The sequence below is a fragment of the Myotis brandtii genome, unplaced genomic scaffold (assembly GCF_000412655.1).
Source record: "Myotis brandtii unplaced genomic scaffold, ASM41265v1 scaffold535, whole genome shotgun sequence".
NCBI classification, from domain to species: Eukaryota; Metazoa; Chordata; class Mammalia; order Chiroptera; family Vespertilionidae; genus Myotis; species Myotis brandtii.
Genome location: NW_005369964.1, coordinates 904,192 through 922,072, shown reverse-complemented (window position 1 = coordinate 922,072; position 17,881 = coordinate 904,192). Strand labels below are relative to the sequence as shown.

Here is a 17,881-nt window from a genome sequence, read left to right as displayed (position 1 = left end):
GCCCAGCTGAGCGTGCCGGGGCACCCGTAGCTCCTGGCTACATGGCAGCACCCCACACTGAGCAGCATTTGCCATGGGTGGGGGGAGGCATGGGCCTGGGCAGCTGGGACCGTGTCCTTGACCGGCTGCCCTGTACTGGGTGTCATCATGAGTCAATTCTCATGTACGTACAGTCTGTGCTTCCAGTCTGTGCCTGAGGCTGCCAAGCCCTCTGACCTGGGAGCAGGGTGTCTGGCCTCGGCCAAGGTCAGGGGACTGGCTGTCCCTTTTTGAGGACAGCCTGTCTGACTCCCAAGGTCTGCGACAGCTGTCAAGACTCCGAGTGCCTCTCCATGGGGCCTGGCCTTCCCTGGTGGGTGCCATTCACCCCTGGGCCCATCTGGACTCCCTCCTCCCTTGGCTAGCCCCCACCTCTCACGTGGACCCTGCACTTGGCAGTTCACCAAATCTGTTTGCAGTGGGATCTCCTGGGGGAGCAGGCACACCCCGTCCTGTTTCCATGCTCTGCTGTTACTGTCCTGAAACTTCGCTAATTTTTGAACAAGGAGCTTGTATTTTCGTGTCGCACCGGAACCCGCACATTGTCAGGCGATCTTGGTCTTAACTTCCAGGGGCCAATGAGCATCCCCGCTTTACAGACAAGAACCCGGGGGTCTCCAGGGTAGAGACTCCTGCACCAGCACGGGGCCTGGTGAGATGCTCAGTAAATACAGCGACGAAGGAACTGACTTTGCCTCCTGAGGCTGGGGGTCGGGGGGAGTCCTCTCTGATTTTCAGAACCCGCCCCTCCTGTTTTCCCACCAAGGAGCCCTGGCACCAAGTGTCCCTCCCTGGGGGCCCCGGGAGGGCTGGGCAGTGATCCTATCTCAGCTGTGCCCTCAGGGCCCAGCGCGGTGCCAGGCCACGGATTTAGTGGGCACCCCAGGGAGTGTCGCTAAGTGAGCAGAGAGTAGACCGGGCCTGGGAGAGGAGATGGCTTTCTTGCTCAAGGTCTCTAGTCAAGAAGCTCCAGACCTGAGCTCAGGTCCGCGGACTCCGAGCCAGTGCCCACCCCTGGCCGTGCAGCTGCCTCCAGGCCCTGTGACCCTGCTTCAGGGCTGCAGGCTGGGAGTGGACCCCTACCCTTTCCCTTCAGGGGACCAACTGAGAGAGGGAACTGAGGTCCCTGCACATTTGTTGCGTGTAGCAGACACTGTGAGTCCCGCTTAGGTCCCCGACCCTGACCACTCGGGGCACACCTCCAGCTCCCACCTGCCGGCACCTGCTTGTCCGGCCCAGGCTCCCTTTGCCACAGGAGAGACCACAGGGCCAGGGAATAACACCCCCAGGAGCAGCCCTCAACCACCGACAGATGGGGGTACAATACCCAGTTCCCCACTCCTTTCACAGGATGACTCTGAGGCTCCGTGACGCCCTGGCTCCCAGGGCCCTGAGGTTTAGGCTCCAGCTGCCCCCGTGTAGCTGGCCTGAGAAACGCCCTTGGTGAGCTGACTTCCCTCTGCTGCCTCCCCGCCCTTCTCCTCTGCCACGAATGGTGGGGTCTCCCCAACCCGCAGCGGGCACCCCCATCCTTGTCTCAGCGTCTGCTCCTGGGCCAGGAACCCGAACCAAGAATCAGCGCTTCATTTCTTTGGGGCTCCCAGCAGTTCCCTTCTCCTGGGGCCTCCTCCAGAACCTTCCAGAGTGCTGCTGTTTCCAGGCAGGAGGCTCTGCTTCCTGAGGCAGGGCTGGGTGACACTCCTCCGCGGCCTGAAGTCAGAAGTGGCCAGGTGACCAAGGGCGAGTCAGGCAACACGAGCCTAATGTCTATGGCCTCCAAGCCTGGCCGACAGGACTCCTCCGTGTGCCCCGTCCATGCTGTTTCCTCTCCCACCACAATGCAGATGGACATGGTGACCTTGGAAGCTGCACAATTATAAGATGGCACCCGCAGCGGGCACCCCCATCCTTGTCTCAGCGTCTGCTCCTGGGCCAGGAACCCGAACCAAGAATCAGCGCTTCATTTCTTTGGGGCTCCCAGCAGTTCCCTTCTCCTGGGGCCTCCTCCAGAACCTTCCAGAGTGCTGCTGTTTCCAGGCAGGAGGCACTGCTTCCTGAGGCAGAGCTGGGCGACACTCCTCCGCGGCCTGAAGTCAGAACGTCTACTGCCTCCAAGCCTGGCCGACAGGACTCCTCCGTGTGCCCCGTCCATGCTGTTTCCTCTCCCACCACAATGCAGATGGACATGGTGACCTTGGAAGCTGCACAATTATAAGATGGCAGAGCCGCCCACAGAAGCAGCCTGGATCCTTGAACCATCTGTGGGGAGAGCCACTGGCCAGTGAAGAATACTGGCTGTGTGTGCATTTTCAAGAGAGAGAAAGAAATGACTGTGTTTGAGCCATTGCTGCTTTGAGATTTGTTACAGCAGCAGATCCTTGCTAATTCTGAAGGCAAGAGGCCGGGCCTCTGAGGAGGGCAGTCCTGACCCTGTTACTTGGTGTCTGTGTCCATGAGCAGCTCCTGTTAATCTCACTGTAGACCTCCCTAGAGGAATGACTGTCCCTGTTTTATGGATGAAGAAGCTGAGGCCCAGAGTCACGTGGCTAGGAGGCGGCAGACAGGAATTCAATCTGACTCCAAACCCTGTTCACAGCTCGCAGGAGGCTGCAGGCCCCTCCTAAGCCCTCTCTCCAAACGTCATGGTCCTGGTTGTCCACCCCTCATGGGACCTCAAAGTTGATGCTGAGAATCCTGCCACATCAGTGCCAATAGCCAGGCCTTTGCATGAGAGCAGGGGCCTGGGATGCCTCTGCCCACGACCTGGGGGGCATTTTATTATTATTACTATTATTTAAAAAAAAACATGTTTATCGATTTCAAAGAGGAAGGGAGAGGGAGAGAGAGAGAAACATCAATGATGAGAGAGAATCATTGATCGGCTGCCTCCTGCACGCCCCCCGCTGGGGATCGAGCCCGCAATGTGGGCATGTGCCCTTGACTGGACTCGAACCTGGGACCCTTCAGTCCGCAGGCTGATGCTCTATCCACTGAGCCAAACTGGGCAGGGCCCAGGGGACATTTTAGGGGCTGATGCCCGGCAACTGGGGCAATGTCTCAGTCAATCTCATCTCATCTTCAGGCTGTGTCCCTGTCCCCAGGAAGCCCCCGCTGCCCCAACAGGAGAAGAAAGCAGCACCTCGCTCCAGCTCTGTGTGGTGCCCAGTGTCTTCAGACCCACCGTGTTCTCTAGTCAGGGGTGGCTGGAAGCGCCCCATGACCTGGAGACACATTCGTGCACCATTCAAAGGCCCTGCAAAGGCGTACCAGATTTAGAAAGAAAAACACAGGATTCCCAGGGGGACACAGACACCCTTGTCCGACAGGCAAGAGACTTCCTGGGTCAGAAACCAGACCACTGGGCACTGTAGCCTGGAGATAATCTCTAGGCCCCAACAGTCCTGCTCTGGGACCTGTGGACCAACGGACACCTGATCCCCCCGCCAGGGCCAGGGCCGGGCGTTGCTGCTAATTATAGGCCCAGAGGGGCCAGCCGGCCAGCCAAGAAGGGCCATAAAAGAGGCCAACATCAACCAGAAAAGTCAGCTCTGATCCCAGGAGCCCAGGGGCTGGCAGTGCCCAGAGCTGCAGGGCACCACCCCCAGGCACAGCCCTGGCTGCTGGCAGGCCCCGTGTGTGCCCGGGTCACACGCTTGGCAGGCCAGGCCAGGCGCTATGACAGTGCAGTTTGGAGCTGATGCCGGTGAGCTTCGATGGCACCAGAAAAATTGGGAAGGAAGGAAGGAAAGGAAAGAGCAGAGAGAGAGAGAGAGAAGGAATGTAAAATCTAAGCCCCGTATTAGCAGATCGAACTTGGAAATATATCTTATGATCTCTGAGTCTCCGTCACCTTAGCTGTGAAACAGAGGTGGCCACATCTGCCCTCAGGAGGGTGTGAGACACCACATGCCCTCACCTGCCTCGCCCCAGGGACACCTCGTGCCAGGCATCCCCGAGGGGCTCCCAGAGGGTCAGCCTCATGGCTGTACAAGCCACGTGTGTGCATGTGTGTGTGTGTCCACATGAACCAAGATCAGCAGTAAACACATATGTTAACTGAATTCTGCCCAACAGCACTTTACTTTGAAATGACTGTGATGGGAGGTTGAACACCAGGATTCAGACACTCTTCCAAAATCATTATTACCCTGTTATTTAATTTCTGGTTTTGAAAATGTTTAGGTAGGTTTGCTTTGAATTCCAGTTGATTTACAATTAGAGTTTGTAATCTCCGAGAACGAAGATATGTGGGTGCAGCCATGTATTGCTGCTCAGTCTGGCTTCCGAGGGACTCCGAGCTTGGAGGGCCTATATTCTTTACAGCTCCACAACGCAGACCCTTCCTTCTTTTCTTGGGGAACGATTTGCATAGAACTTTCCAGAAGGGCCAAGGCAGGCATCCAGGTGGCGAGGCCCAAGCTCTTGTTAATGTGTCAGGTGCCCCTCACCCCACATGTGCACACACATGCACCAAAAAGAAATGGAGACCTGTTTAGATTTCAACAGTTACTTAATATTTTATAACTCATTTATTTGCCAACTGTCTCTCTATATAAAAAGCCAGCCACCGTAACACCGGAATGACCAGAGAGTAGAACACTGGGTCCCTTGCCCAGGCTGGCCCCGCCCCCCAGGGAGGGTTAGGGGCGCCCCTAGGCAATGCGATAGGTTGTGAGTTTGATGGGGAAAGTCAAAGAAATAGGGGGGAAGTTCTTAAGGGTCTGTGGGGCTGGGGTGGTCGGCCGGAGTAGGTTTGGAGTGTGCTGGGGAAGGAAGAGGAAGATCCGATTGGAAAACTGCTCAGCACAGTACCTTTCTCATTGTGAACCAGGACCGCCAGCCGGGGACTGAATGGGTGGTTGTCTCATTAGTGTGATTGGGACCGACATGTTCATGGCAGTGGCAGGACTCCTGAAACTTCACTGATTCCAAATAGTAAACAGCTATCAATGTCAAAGAACAGAAAAATCCTCTCCAACTAGAGGCCCTGGATGTTGCAATGTGACTGAAGGAAACACCACTTAAGGAGCTAGAAAAACTGAAGTAGGCGACCAGAAGATTGTGGGATTGTGGAGGACGCCTGGGCGCCCACCGCTAGAACGTGAGCCTGTTATTGCGCATGTACATAGTCAGCCCTATAGTCCTCAGTCTCGCAGTATTTGGACGTGACTTCTGGTGGGAAATTATTTGGATTGAGGTTTGCTGTTCCCTTGGGGCGAGGAAGATCAGAATTAAAGGTTTTGTTTGTTACCTTGGTTTGAAGCGACGGAAAATGGGATAGTGACGAATAAGAAACTTTGGAGACAGTGAAGGGCAGTTTGTCCAGACTGTTGAGAGCTCAGAATTAGAGTTTAATTGGGACAGAACTCCTGCTAATAGCATCTGATACCTGAAGTCTGAGCACTCTGCTTTTAGGTTTTCCACTTCAAGTGCTTGGAGACGGCCTATTAAAACATCCCTGGTTGGAAAGTGTTTGTGTAGAAGCCCATAAGTATTAAGTATTTGCTGTGTTTACCAGGCTTAGCTCTCTGTAAGGAATATGGAATAATGTCAAACACCTCATGTTCTCAAGAAGCTTGAATTTTATAAAAAATAAAGGAATATGGAATAATATCAAACACCTCATGTTCTCAAGAAGCTTGAATTTTAAAATAAAAAATAAAGGAGAAATATAAATATTAAAAATAAAAAAAGAAGAAGCTTGAGTTTTAGGGGCAAAATCAGGCAGGCAGGCAGAGAGGTTAGGGGCAATCAGGCAGGCAAGCAGAGAGGTTAGGGGTGTTCAGGCAGGCAGGCGAGCGGGATCGGGCCTAAACCTGCAGTCGGACATCCCCCGAAAGGTCCCGGATTGCAAGAGGGTGCAGGCTGGAGTGAGCCCCGCCCCCATGCACGAATTTCATGCACTGGGCCTCTAGTTAGATTATAATCCCCTCTTTTCCTGACTTAAAGAAGGTAAGCTATGCGCGTGCAGAGTGCATGTGATCTGAGCATCAACGGTGCGTGTGTGCCTGTGTGTGTGCAGGTCTGAATGCTCCAGCTTACAGCAGGGGCTGGGCCCTAGCAGGGCTGAGACCTGACAGGCTCCCCCACCCCTTTCCTGCTTAATGGAGAAATTCCAACCTTCATGGTGACCACCGAGGCTGTTCCCTCCACTTTGCTCAAATCATGGCTGTTTCTTCCTCTGCCCGTGACCTTCAGGGCTGGTTTACCAGCCCTGTTCAATGAGCCATCACTGTAACAGTCACAGGCATTGAAATCCTAACACCTGCCCTCCGGATAGCAGCTATTCCTGAAATCCACAGCCACCCTCTGGGATGGAAGGAGAGCTCCGCCCCTCCCTCCCCTCCCCTCCTTTCCCCTTCTCTCCTCTGCTCAGTGCAGACCTCCCTCTACTCCCACAGGCTTCCTCCCACTGCATACCACCCCGCCAGCTGTGCTTTCTCCACGGTGGCACCATGGACATTTAGACGTTAATTCTTTGTTGAGGGGGTGTCTTGTATATCAAAGGATATTTAGAAGCATCCCTGCCCTCTACCTACTAGATGCCAGGAGCGCTACCCCGCCCTCAAGTGTGGCTATCAAAAAAATGTCTCCAAGAATTGTCAACTGTCTCCTGGGGAAATGGTCCTCAGTTAAGAATCATTGTTTCCAACCAGCCACCAGCCCCTTCATCTCCATCAGGATGTTTAAGATAATAACAACCTCTAACATTTATAAGTCTTCACTCTAATATATATACTAATCCTATATAATAAAAGGCTAATCTGCAAATCGACCAAACGGCGGAACGACTGGTGGCTATGATGCACACTGACCACCAGGGGGCAGACTCTCAATGCAGGAGCTGCCCCCTGGTGGTCAGTGCGGTCCCACAGGGGGAGCGCTGCTCAGCCAGAAGCCGGGACTCATGGCTGGTGAGTGCAGCGGCGGTGGCGGGAGCCTCTCCAGCCTCCGCAGCAGCGCTAAGGATGTCCAACTGCGACTGCCAGCTTAGGCTGAGCGGTACTAAGCCATCATTGGACATCCCCCGAGGGGTCCCGGACTGGGAGAGGGTGCAGGCCGGGCTGAGGGACTGCCCCCGAGGGCACCAGGCCTCTAGTATTTATATAATATACATTAATCATTGCAAGCTTCCTGTGAGACATGGGTACTGTCATTTCTCCCCTGCACCTCAAGGCTCAGAGAGGTTAAGTAAGTTGTCCAAGGCCACACAGCTATCAAGTGGTGGAGCTGGCAGATGACTCCAGTCTGTGCTCTTAGCCACTGGGCTCTGGAGGGACATCTGGGGGCAGTCACCTTACCAGCGAGTCTGTGCTGGGAGTGACCCCAGCTTAACCTATCGGAATGGGGGAGGCACAATGACATTGACTGCCAAATGCCCGTGCTTATAGTCTCAAGCTGTTCATCAGGGTGATGGTCTATTGCAAACCACAACCTCTCCAGCCCCAAGCATTTCTGGGAGTCTCCAGGGGCAGCGGGCATCTTAAACGTGCTCATGAGGAAGTCCAGCCTGCCTTCCGGGCTGCGGTGGGGTTCCTGCCAACTGCCCCGACACCTTGGGATTTAGAGGCTATGGCATGAGGTGATGATCAGCCACTAAGATCACACTGTAAGCTGGGCGGGGGCTGTGGAAAAGCACCGAATGGATTTCCGGAAGCCGTGGCTCGCGAAGCCTTGCCGAGCTCCCGGGCTCCGTTCCCCTTCCCGCAGCAGCTCGCTGGAGCAGAAGACCCGGGGACCTTCCAGGCCTGACATTGTTCTCGGCCCCTCCAGTTCTGGGTGGGGCAGAGGCTGTGTGGGTGGAGGTGTGGCCACCACTGCGTTCAGGCAGGTCCCCGAAGGGCCTGGGCCCCTCCACCAGGAGAGGACGCCTCCCTCACAGGGTGGCCGTGCACGTGCCTGAGGCCCAGGGGGGCTGGTAAACCAGGCGTCTGCCCATCCCTTCCCACCCCAGATGTCAGGACCCCTGCTCCACCCCCTGCATGCCCAGCGCGGCCCCACATCCAGACCCTGGCCCTCCCCACCAGAGCAAGCCAGGGCCTTGCCGGAGTGCCAGGCCTGGCCGACACCTGTGCCATGCCACGCCACTGGCTGCTTTGGATTCCCCGAGGAGCAAGGCCGAGGTGGAAGCCGGAGCCTGAGAGCAGCCAGACGCCCTTCAGCGCAGCTGCCTCCCGGGTGCCAAATGGGTGACAGCTGGGTATCTGGAGCAGCGCCTTCGCTCTCCGGGCACCCAGTCTCCAGAGTGGCTGGGCCCGGGATTGCATTTCCGAGGGAAGCCTCTGCCTTCTCCTCCCCCTGCCCCCAGCTCGGTCTGATGGCGAGGGGCTCCCGGCAGGATGCGCAGTATCCCCATGGCCGGTGGCTGATCCCCGGGAAGGAGGGTGGGTCTTGCGTGAGAGAGGACTTTCCCACAGCTCTGCTCTCAACGTGTCTATGTTCATGCAAAGCCTGCTCCCAGCAGCTAACGCGGGCATGTGGGCCACTCAGGGTTTAGCTTTGCTCCCGCATCCCTAAGGGTGACCCAGGCACGGTAAGATCAAGCCACAGAGGGGCCAAGTGAGCCTGCCGGCCCCCAGAGCCAGCAGTCAGCCCAGGCCACTGGACGCCTGACCCGCCTGACCCACAGGAGGTGCCTCCTCCGCTCTATGGCCCCTGCAGGGGGCGGGTGGGCAGGAAGTGGTCCTATGGATATGTGTCTCCCGAGTATTGGGCCCTGTGTGGACTGTTGGAGTCCTGGGGTCTCATGGAACCCCTTAACAGCCATGGAGACCCGGGGACCTTCCAGGCCTGACATTGTTCTCGGCCCCTCCAGTTCTGGGTGGGGCAGAGGCTGTGTGGGTGGAGGTGTGGCCACCACTGCGTTCAGGCAGGTCCCCGAAGGGCCTGGGCCCCTCCACCAGGAGAGGACGCCTCCCTCACAGGGTGGCCGTGCACGTGCCTGAGGCCCAGGGGGGCTGGTAAACCAGGCGTCTGCCCATCCCTTCCCACCCCAGATGTCAGGACCCCTGCTCCACCCCCTGCATGCCCAGCGCGGCCCCACATCCAGACCCTGGCCCTCCCCACCAGAGCAAGCCAGGGCCTTGCCGGAGTGCCAGGCCTGGCCGACACCTGTGCCATGCCACGCCACTGGCTGCTTTGGATTCCCCGAGGAGCAAGGCCGAGGTGGAAGCCGGAGCCTGAGAGCAGCCAGACGCCCTTCAGCGCAGCTGCCTCCCGGGTGCCAAATGGGTGACAGCTGGGTATCTGGAGCAGCGCCTTCGCTCTCCGGGCACCCAGTCTCCAGAGTGGCTGGGCCCGGGACTGCATTTCCGAGGGAGGCCTCTGCCTTCTCCTCCCCCTGCCCCCAGCTCTGTCTGATGGCGAGGGGCTCCCGGCAGGATGCGCAGTATCCCCATGGCCGGTGGCTGATCCCCGGGAAGGAGGGTGGGTCTTGCGTGAGAGAGGACTTTCCCACAGCTCTGCTCTCAACGTGTCTATGTTCATGCAAAGCCTGCTCCCAGCAGCTAACGCGGGCATGTGGGCCACTCAGGGTTTAGCTTTGCTCCCGCATCCCTAAGGGTGACCCAGGCACGGTAAGATCAAGCCACAGAGGGGCCAAGTGAGCCTGCCGGCCCCCAGAGCCAGCAGTCAGCCCAGGCCACTGGACGCCTGACCCGCCTGACCCACAGGAGGTGCCTCCTCCGCTCTATGGCCCCTGCAGGGGGCGGGTGGGCAGGAAGTGGTCCTATGGATATGTGTCTCCCGAGTATTGGGCCCTGTGTGGACTGTTGGAGTCCTGGGGTCTCATGGAACCCCTTAACAGCCATGGGAGAGATGTCACTCCCCCATCTCAGAGGATGAAACGGAGATTCAGGGGGGCAGGGCTCTGGCCAGGGTTCGCCACAAGCAGGGCACGACTGGGCTTATCTGACGGCAGTGCCCGTGCTGGGAGCAGGATGAGGTGGTGCTAACTGATTGCATGTGGGTGGCAGCTCCCAGCAAGGAAGATGTCGTCTGCACGGGGCTGGTCCCCAGCACCTCCCCACCAGGCCCAGAACACCTCCAGGGGCAAGACCCTCGTTGGAGAAACTCGGGGTTCACAGACAGACAGTGCTGGGGCCCCGGGCCTCTGCTGCAGTCGACTCCTGTCTCCAGGGCTGCAGGCCTGAGTGCAGGCGAGGATCTCACTCCGCGCCTGGGGCGGGACACACACACACACACACACACACACACACACACGCACACAGGCACACACACCATTATTTGTAGGAATTCATATGAAATTAAACCTGAAGGGAAGCCTGGTGTGTGTGTGTGTGTGCGTGCGTGTGCATGCGTGTGTGTGGGGGGGAGGGGGCCAGGAGCCAAGCTGAGGCTGGCAGTCAGGGCCACAGCCCTCCCAACTCAGACCCAGGATCTGTGTGGCTTGAATGTGAACACATCCATCCAACAGATAGTTAATGAGCACCTACTTTGTGCCAGGCACTGTTGTAGGTACTGACAGACCGCAGTGCACAGATGGGAGACACAGGCAATAAGCTCATGACAAGTAAATATGTAACAGGTAAAGGGGCTAGAGAGTGGGGGGTGGGGAAGGTTCCGTTAGGACTGGGAGAGAGAGCCCTCCTGGGGCCATGTGCGAATCCTGGGGGCTTTCCCTTGGGGGTCATATCCTTCTTCTTGCTCCCTAGCAGGTCGACCAGTTGTTTGGTTTCTGCTTCTGCATCAACCCCTCATTTACCCTTTTCTGTCCCCATAAAAACCCTCCCTAGAGGTCTGTTCCACAGGACTACCTCGGGGGCCAGTATAAAGTTGGGGACCCCGGAAAGGCCCCAGAGATCACTGAGGCCAAGGCTTCTCAGGTGCTCGACGTAATTTGTCACCAGGGACATGCATGGAGCTACCACTGATGTCCGCCCGGATGGACAATAGGAGAAAAGATGGAAGACACCAAGTGTTGGTGGGGACATGGAGCACCTGGAACTCTTACAGGAGGCTGATGGGCATGTAAGTTTCCCACTTTGGAAAATTGCCCAGCAGTTTAACTAAAGTTGAGCAAACCTGTCCTATGCCCCAGCAAGGCCTGTCTCAGGTGTTTACCCAACAGAAGGCATGTACTGAATGTTCGCAATTGCCCAAACTGGGAACTACCCAAATGCCCACCAACAGTAGAATAAATGACATGGAATACGACTCAGCAATGAGAAGGAGCACTCCATAGCTACTTGGAACAGTACGCATGAATGTCACAATATGCTGTCGAATGAAAGGAGACACAGGTACGGTTCCATTCATATGAAGTTTGGAACAACCTGTGTTGCTCAGAGCCACCACCCTGGCAGGAAGTGTTGGGTGGTGGGGTAGAGACGAGGGCAGGAGCTATAGGGTGGGTACTGGAGTGCTGGTAATATTCTGTTAGAGTTAGATGCTCAGTCTGTGAAAACGGATTGAGCTGTACACATAGATATGTGCACTTTTCTGTGGGTTGGGGTATATTTTCTGTCAATAAAAAGTTTTAAATAGTCAGTGTTGTTCAGGCCTTGACTCCGGATGAATGAAATCAGAATCTCTGGGTAGAGGCGGGTGTTTTAATATACAGTCAGGGCTGGGAACCGCCAAATTCGCCCAACCTGTTCACTGTGGAGGTGAGTAACCTGTGATGTCAACTGAGGGGCCAGCCTGTCCTTGCCACAGGCTCCGTGGACCTGAGCCTGCAGCATCAAGCCTCCCAGCTGGGCCGAGGTAAGGGCCAAGGAAAAGCACTTAGTCACCAACTTGTATTTGTATCTTGTGGGGCCCCTTGTCCTGCCCCAACACTTGGATTTCCCGTTACGTAGGGGACAGAGTTGCAGAGAAAGCACTGGTTTTGTGTCACCATCACTTGTACATTGTGGGCTATGGATACACTCCCCAACCTCTCTGAGCCTCAGTTTCCTCATCTGTGAAATGGGGCGATGATAGCACTTGCTGGGAAGGCTGTGAAGGCAGCAGGACGGTGTTGTCACTTATTAGTCACCGTGTGCCTGGCCAGCCCCCACCTCTGCTGTCCACCCCCAGCGCACTGTGTTCCCTGTGATCCTTCGCCCACAATATGGGTTCTTGGTTTGCAGAAGCTGAGCCCAGGCACAAATCAACAGGATTGGGAGAGTGGGTTTCCCCAGTTCTTTCGATTTTAAGAGGTTTGCCTGGACTGGGAGGGAGAGGCAAGGCAGAGGGCCACCTCCGAAGGCCAAATCTGGGGAGGCGTCTGTGACAGAGAGCAGAGGGACCTGTGTCCTGCCTCCAGCGGGGAGCGCATAGAAGCAGCAGGACCCCAGGGATGCAGTCCAGGGAGCCCTAGAACTTCCTGCCGAGGAAAATCCCCAAACGGCAAAGAGAATCGAACAGCCCCTCTCCGCCCTTCTCTCGTACCCCCACCATGACACAGGGTCTGAGCGGGGCTGAGCTTGGGTAACCTTGAGGGGCAGCCCAGCCACAGTGGCCGGGGGGACTGGCCCAGCTGGAGAGACACAGTTCGGCAGGTGCCAGAGTAGCTGGGAGACAGCCTGGGACAGATCCTGTCCTCAGCACCAGGTCAGACCCCAGAACGTTGGCCTGACGCCAGGGAACCATGTATTCACTGAGATTTATTTCCAGGTGGAATATTCCACGTGGGTGTAAAGGCATCCTGAATTCTCTGGAGTTTGAGTTAATAAGAAATCATTTAAGTTGATGAGAAACCATAAATCCAGTCTCCTGTCATAAATCCCATATCCTCCAAGGGGAATGGGCCTTCGGAATGGAAATTGTTTGCCATGAGAGGAATGGACCAAGTGTACATTTCAGCCCATCGACTCCGCGGCCTGAGATCTGGATGCGTATGTGGGCGTGTAAGCACCTGGAACGCCCCGTGCACGCTCCTGGGTGCTCGATGCACAGGGCTGTGTGTGGCCTTTGCCTCCGGACACTGACAGGAGGCGCCCTTTGCTCCCTTGCACACCTGGGGATCTTCTTCCCTCGCCTGGCCCAGCTGGAGAGACACAGTTCAGCAGGTGCCAGAGTAGCCGGGAGACAGCCTGGGACAGATCCTGTCCTCAGCACCAGGTCAGACCCCAGAATGCTGGCCTGACGCCAGGGAACCATGTATTCACTGAGATTTATTTCCAGGTGGAATATTCCACGTGGGTGTAAAGGCATCCTGAATTCTCTGGAGTTTGAGTTAATAAGAAATCATTTAAGTCGATGAGAAACCATAAATCCAGTCTCCTGTCATAAATCCCATATCCTCCAAGGGGAATGGGCCTTCGGAATGGAAATTGTTTGCCATGGAGAGGAATGGACCAAGTGTACATTTCAGCCCATCGACTCCGCTGCCTGAGATCTGGATGCGTATGTGGGCGTGTAAGCACTTGGAACGCCCCGCCCCGTGCACGCTCCTGGGTGCTCGATGCACGGGGCTGTGTGTGGCCTTTGCCTCCGGACACTGACAGGAGGCGCCCTTTGCTCCCTTGCACACCCGGGGATCTTCTTCCCTCGCCTGGGGGAAGGGCCCCGTCTGCTGTGTGCCTCTGCCCAGGGCTGGCCCACGTGCTGGTTGGTTCGTTTATTCCCCTGTCCTTTGTGGCTCCAGCCTCATTGCACAGCAGCAGCGGCTGCAACCCTGGCACCTGCAAATGTCAGCCTCCGCTGTTTGCTGCAGCCCCGGCGAGTTCTGCAAAGGCCGTTTACACTGAACCCCTTCATCCTTGTCCCCCTCTCCCCGCTCTCTCATTCAGCCCATCTTCCTTCCTGCCTCCCTCCATTCCCCTTTTTCTCTCTAAGTAGCTCTCAGCCTCCCTTCTTTCTCTCTCTTCTCCACCCTCCCTGTCTCTCCTCCTTCCTTTTATTTCGCTTCCCTCCCTCTCTCCTTTCCCATTCGCCTCCCTCTCCCCCGACACTCCTTCTCCCTCTCTTTCTTTCAATTCATGCTTTTTCTTATTCCTTTTTCTCTTTCTTTTACTTTATTTTTTCTCCCCCCCCCTTTCATCTCTTAAATGGTCACAATTTCTCTCTGCCTTTGTCTTCCTGTTTTTTATAATTTTCTTTCCTTCTCTACATTCATTCCTTACCCTCTCTCATTTCCACCCTCTTCCCTTTCCTTTCTTCTATCGTCTCTCTTCATGTTTCCTCTTTTCCTCCTTCCTCTTTCCTCTTCTCACCTCTCCCACCCTGTCCCTCTCCCTTGCTCTTGTCTCTTTATCTCCCAGTTCTCTCTCCATTCTCTTTTCCTGCCTGCCCGTCTCTTACCCTCTGCTTCTCTCTCCCCTCTCGCTCCCTCCGGGGTAGTTCCAGAAACATACCCGTATATGGCCTCCGTGCCAGGGATCACAAATGATGACGTCACGTGAGGGCCAACGCTCGGATGCGCTCCCAAGTGAAGCCCGCAGCTGATGCGCCCTGGAGGAGCTGAAGGCAGGACCACAGCCTCCGCCGTGCAATCTCCAAACAGGAAATCTGAGCCCCAGAACATCTTATAGTTTGGCTTGCATCATTGGTCATGCGGTGGGCCCGAAATAAACTCCCTGCTTCAAAGGACAGCGTTTCAGAGCGGCCAGGCGCAGCAGACAGACGCTCAGGGCCAGGGCAGAAGGAACACGCAGGGAGCATGTGCTGAACTCAGACACTCTCAGGAAAATCCTCGCATCCCCTCCTGAACGGCCCCCTGAGGCAGAGCCTAGCAGGTAATGCGTGCTTTCCACGTTCCCATGCAGACCTCGAGCGAGGGTGTTTGGCTGGCCATGCTGCTTTCTTGCGTCTCCCCCGCTCTCTTTCCTGCTTTCTTGGGTGATGAAGCATGCCGGTGACTTTCATTTCAGATCTGGGGGACGGAGGAGCAGCCGTCTGCATGTACTCATGCAGTCCCTTGTGAGGACTCTCGCTCAGAATGCCCGTCTGCGGTGCACTTCTAAAAATGGAAATGCAAAAGGAGTTATCAATGATGCTATTGTTGCTTCGCAGGCCTTGGGCAATGTGTGTCAGACAAATGACTTTCAGAAGTGCTTTTATTTCGGGTGAATAGATATGTTCATGCATGGGGGCATCAATTTCATGGAGTGTCTATGGGTGCCCGGTATTGTGGGGCAATGGCAACCAGGGTGCCAGGATGCTGGGCCTGCAATGGCCTGGGGTTTAGGAGAGGAAATAGAATTTGGAAACACAGCCTAGGGCTCATGGTAAAGAATGAGAAATGTTATGTGGGAATGCAGAGACGCAGGAATACTGTGCGTGCATGTGTGTGTGCGTGTGTGCGCACGTGTGTGTGTGTAAGCATGAGGACACATGCAACGAGGAGGTGGTCTTTGAAAGGACGGATGGGATGGCATCAGACAGAGGGGTGGAAAGAGGGACTGCAGGTGGAGGGACCGCTTGGCAAAGGCAGACAAGTCAAGGTGGGTCTGGGCTCTGTGGATAGTGCAGTGTGGCTATGGCAAAGGGCCGTGGAGGTCAGAAGTCGGGGTGAAGCTGGGAGCGGGAGCTGGAGGCAGATGCAGATCCCACCAGGTCAGTCAAGAAGATGGAACAGCCCAGCCGGTGTGGCTCAGTGGTTGAGTGTCGACCCATGAACCACTCACCGGTTCAATTTCCAGTCAGGGCACATGCCCAGGTTGCGGGCTAGATCCCCAGTGGAAGGCATACAGGAGGCAGCCGACCAATGATGTTTCTCTCATAGATGTTTCTATCTCTCCCTTCCTCCAAAAATCAATAAAAACATATTTTAAAAAAGAAGACGGAACACATTCTAATTGTTTCCGAGCAGAGGAGGAGCAGGTGGGATCTGACTTCAGGAAGTCAAGGGAATGGACTGGAATGAGGAGGCAGGGAGGCGGCGACTGAGGGTGGACAGGTAGATGATGGAGACCCGAGGCTGGGCAGGGGCCGAGCCCCTCCCTTCCCCCTGCAGGGGGCAGAGAGTAGCTCAATGAAGGGAAAGCTCAGCTCGTGCATGAGGTTGGGACCGGAGTTCACAGGGCTTCCGGCAGAGCCAGCTGGGCCAGCACACCGGCCACAGCCCTGACCTTTGCCATCAGCGGCCTGGGCAGAGCGCAGCGAGGCTGCCAGGGGCAGATGCGCCAACCACTTCCAAAGCAGTCGATGGGTCCCGACAGCTGGTGGCAGGCCTGTTTACAGCACCCCCTCCTTGAGGAGCTGGCAGAGGCCTCCACCTGGCACCACTCTAGTTTGCATCATCCATTCTTGCACAAACAGAATTTGATTCCCAGCTTCAACACCTCCTAGCTGTCTGGCTTTACGCAAGACCCTTAACCTCTCGGAACCTGTTTCCACATCTGGAAAATGGGAGTGACAATCACCTCTGACTCATGGTGCCATGAGTGCCTCGTGGGGGAGGGGGGTCTCCTCTTCCTCCTCCCATATAATCCACCCCTGGAGACCTCACAGTGGATAACAACACAATGAACACCCGTGAGCACTCACCGGGCACTTGCTGTGAGCCAGGCACTGAGCCCAGTGTTTGTGGTCATTTTTCTCATTGACTCTTCTCAAGGGCATTATGAGTGAGAGGTGATTGTCACTCCCATTTTCCAGATGTGAAAACTGAGGTTCCGAGAGGTTAAGGGTCTTGCGTAAAGCCAGACAGCTAGGAGGTGTTGGCGCTGGGAATCAAATCCTGGCCTCTTGGTCTATGAGCCTCTAGTGCCCACCTTCAACGCTACGGCCTCCTGCAGCTGCCCAGGGGACTGACACAGCAGTAAGGGGACCCGTCCCTGGCACAGGCAGGGGTCATCAGATGCCTGTATATCAAGGACAGGACAGACCCAAGAGAGCCTTCCCAAAGGAGGCACAGAAATCTCCTTCCGCTGCCGAGCTGCAGGGGGCAGGCTGCCTGGAGGAGGCAGTTGTCACAGGACTGGTTTGTACTGTGACTTCTCATCCTTAGCACCTGCTCTTGGACTAATGCCCAGGAATGTAATGAAGTTGTGAAGAGCCTTGTGGTTGAGGGGAATGTTTGGGGGGTTGGTTGTGGTGACATGAAAGTGAAGTGGCTCCTTACCTGCCTGCACTTTCTAAAGAAGAGGACACGAAAGAGGGCTGGGAAAGACAGGAAAGACAAGGGAAGCGGAGAGAGGAGAGGAAAAGATCTAAATAAAGGCAGGAAGGGGGTGGGGACAGAAAGGAGAAAGATCTCAGATGACTTTGCTGTGATCTCGGTTAAAAGATTTGCAGCCGGCCCTGCGGTTGGGCCCCAGAGTGGGGACTGGGGAGGGGCTTTGGGAGGGCACCCCTACCTGCTTGCCCCCCACCCCCCGAGCCTTCCCACTCTGCCTGCAGTCTGGGACTGGAGCTTCCAGAACCCTCTGCTGCCCAGGGGCCTAGGTGAGGGGCCATGTTCTCCTGGTGCCCAGAACAGGCTGGGCAAGCTGCCCTTGGGCTGTGGAGGGGCGGGGGCAGCGCTGTTGGAAGCTCAGGCTGGACTGGCAAGCCCCGCCCCGCCTCACTCCCATCCGGGCCGTTGGCACAGATGGCAGAGCCTGGCGTCCCCTGAGCCCTGGGCAGAAGCTGGGTCAGGGGCCTGCAAGCCTGTGTGCAGACCTGCATGTGGCCGGACCCCACTGATGGGCCTGGTGCCGCAGGAGGCAGGAGATGGGCCAGGGGAGGCGCAGGAGGGCAGCTGTGCTGGGCCAGACCCTGCAGGGCCAGGAGGGCAGAGAAGTGTCCTCCACTTGGGAGGCGAAGGCGAAGGTGACTCAGGGACCTGGAGAGTCAACAGCTTGGGTCCCAAAGAAATAAAATGGAAAGTTGACATTCCTTGAGGCTTTTCTTAGCTGGTACTCATGGCACCTCCATTTCAGATGGAGTCTTAGATCGACGCCACCCCCCCCCC

The 17,881-nt window shown here is 56.2% G+C and overlaps 1 protein-coding gene across 1 annotated transcript in view; it reads left to right on the top strand.

Annotated features, from left to right (window-relative positions):
- Positions 1–14,190: 14,190 nt before the first annotated feature.
- The window catches only part of ASB2 (ankyrin repeat and SOCS box containing 2), a 40,061-nt gene continuing 36,370 nt past the window's right edge, over positions 14,191–17,881 (top strand). The window contains exon 1 of the mRNA XM_005877885.2: positions 14,191–14,720. The gene's annotated coding sequence lies outside the window, so the exon portion shown is untranslated. The remainder of the gene's footprint in view (positions 14,721–17,881) is intronic.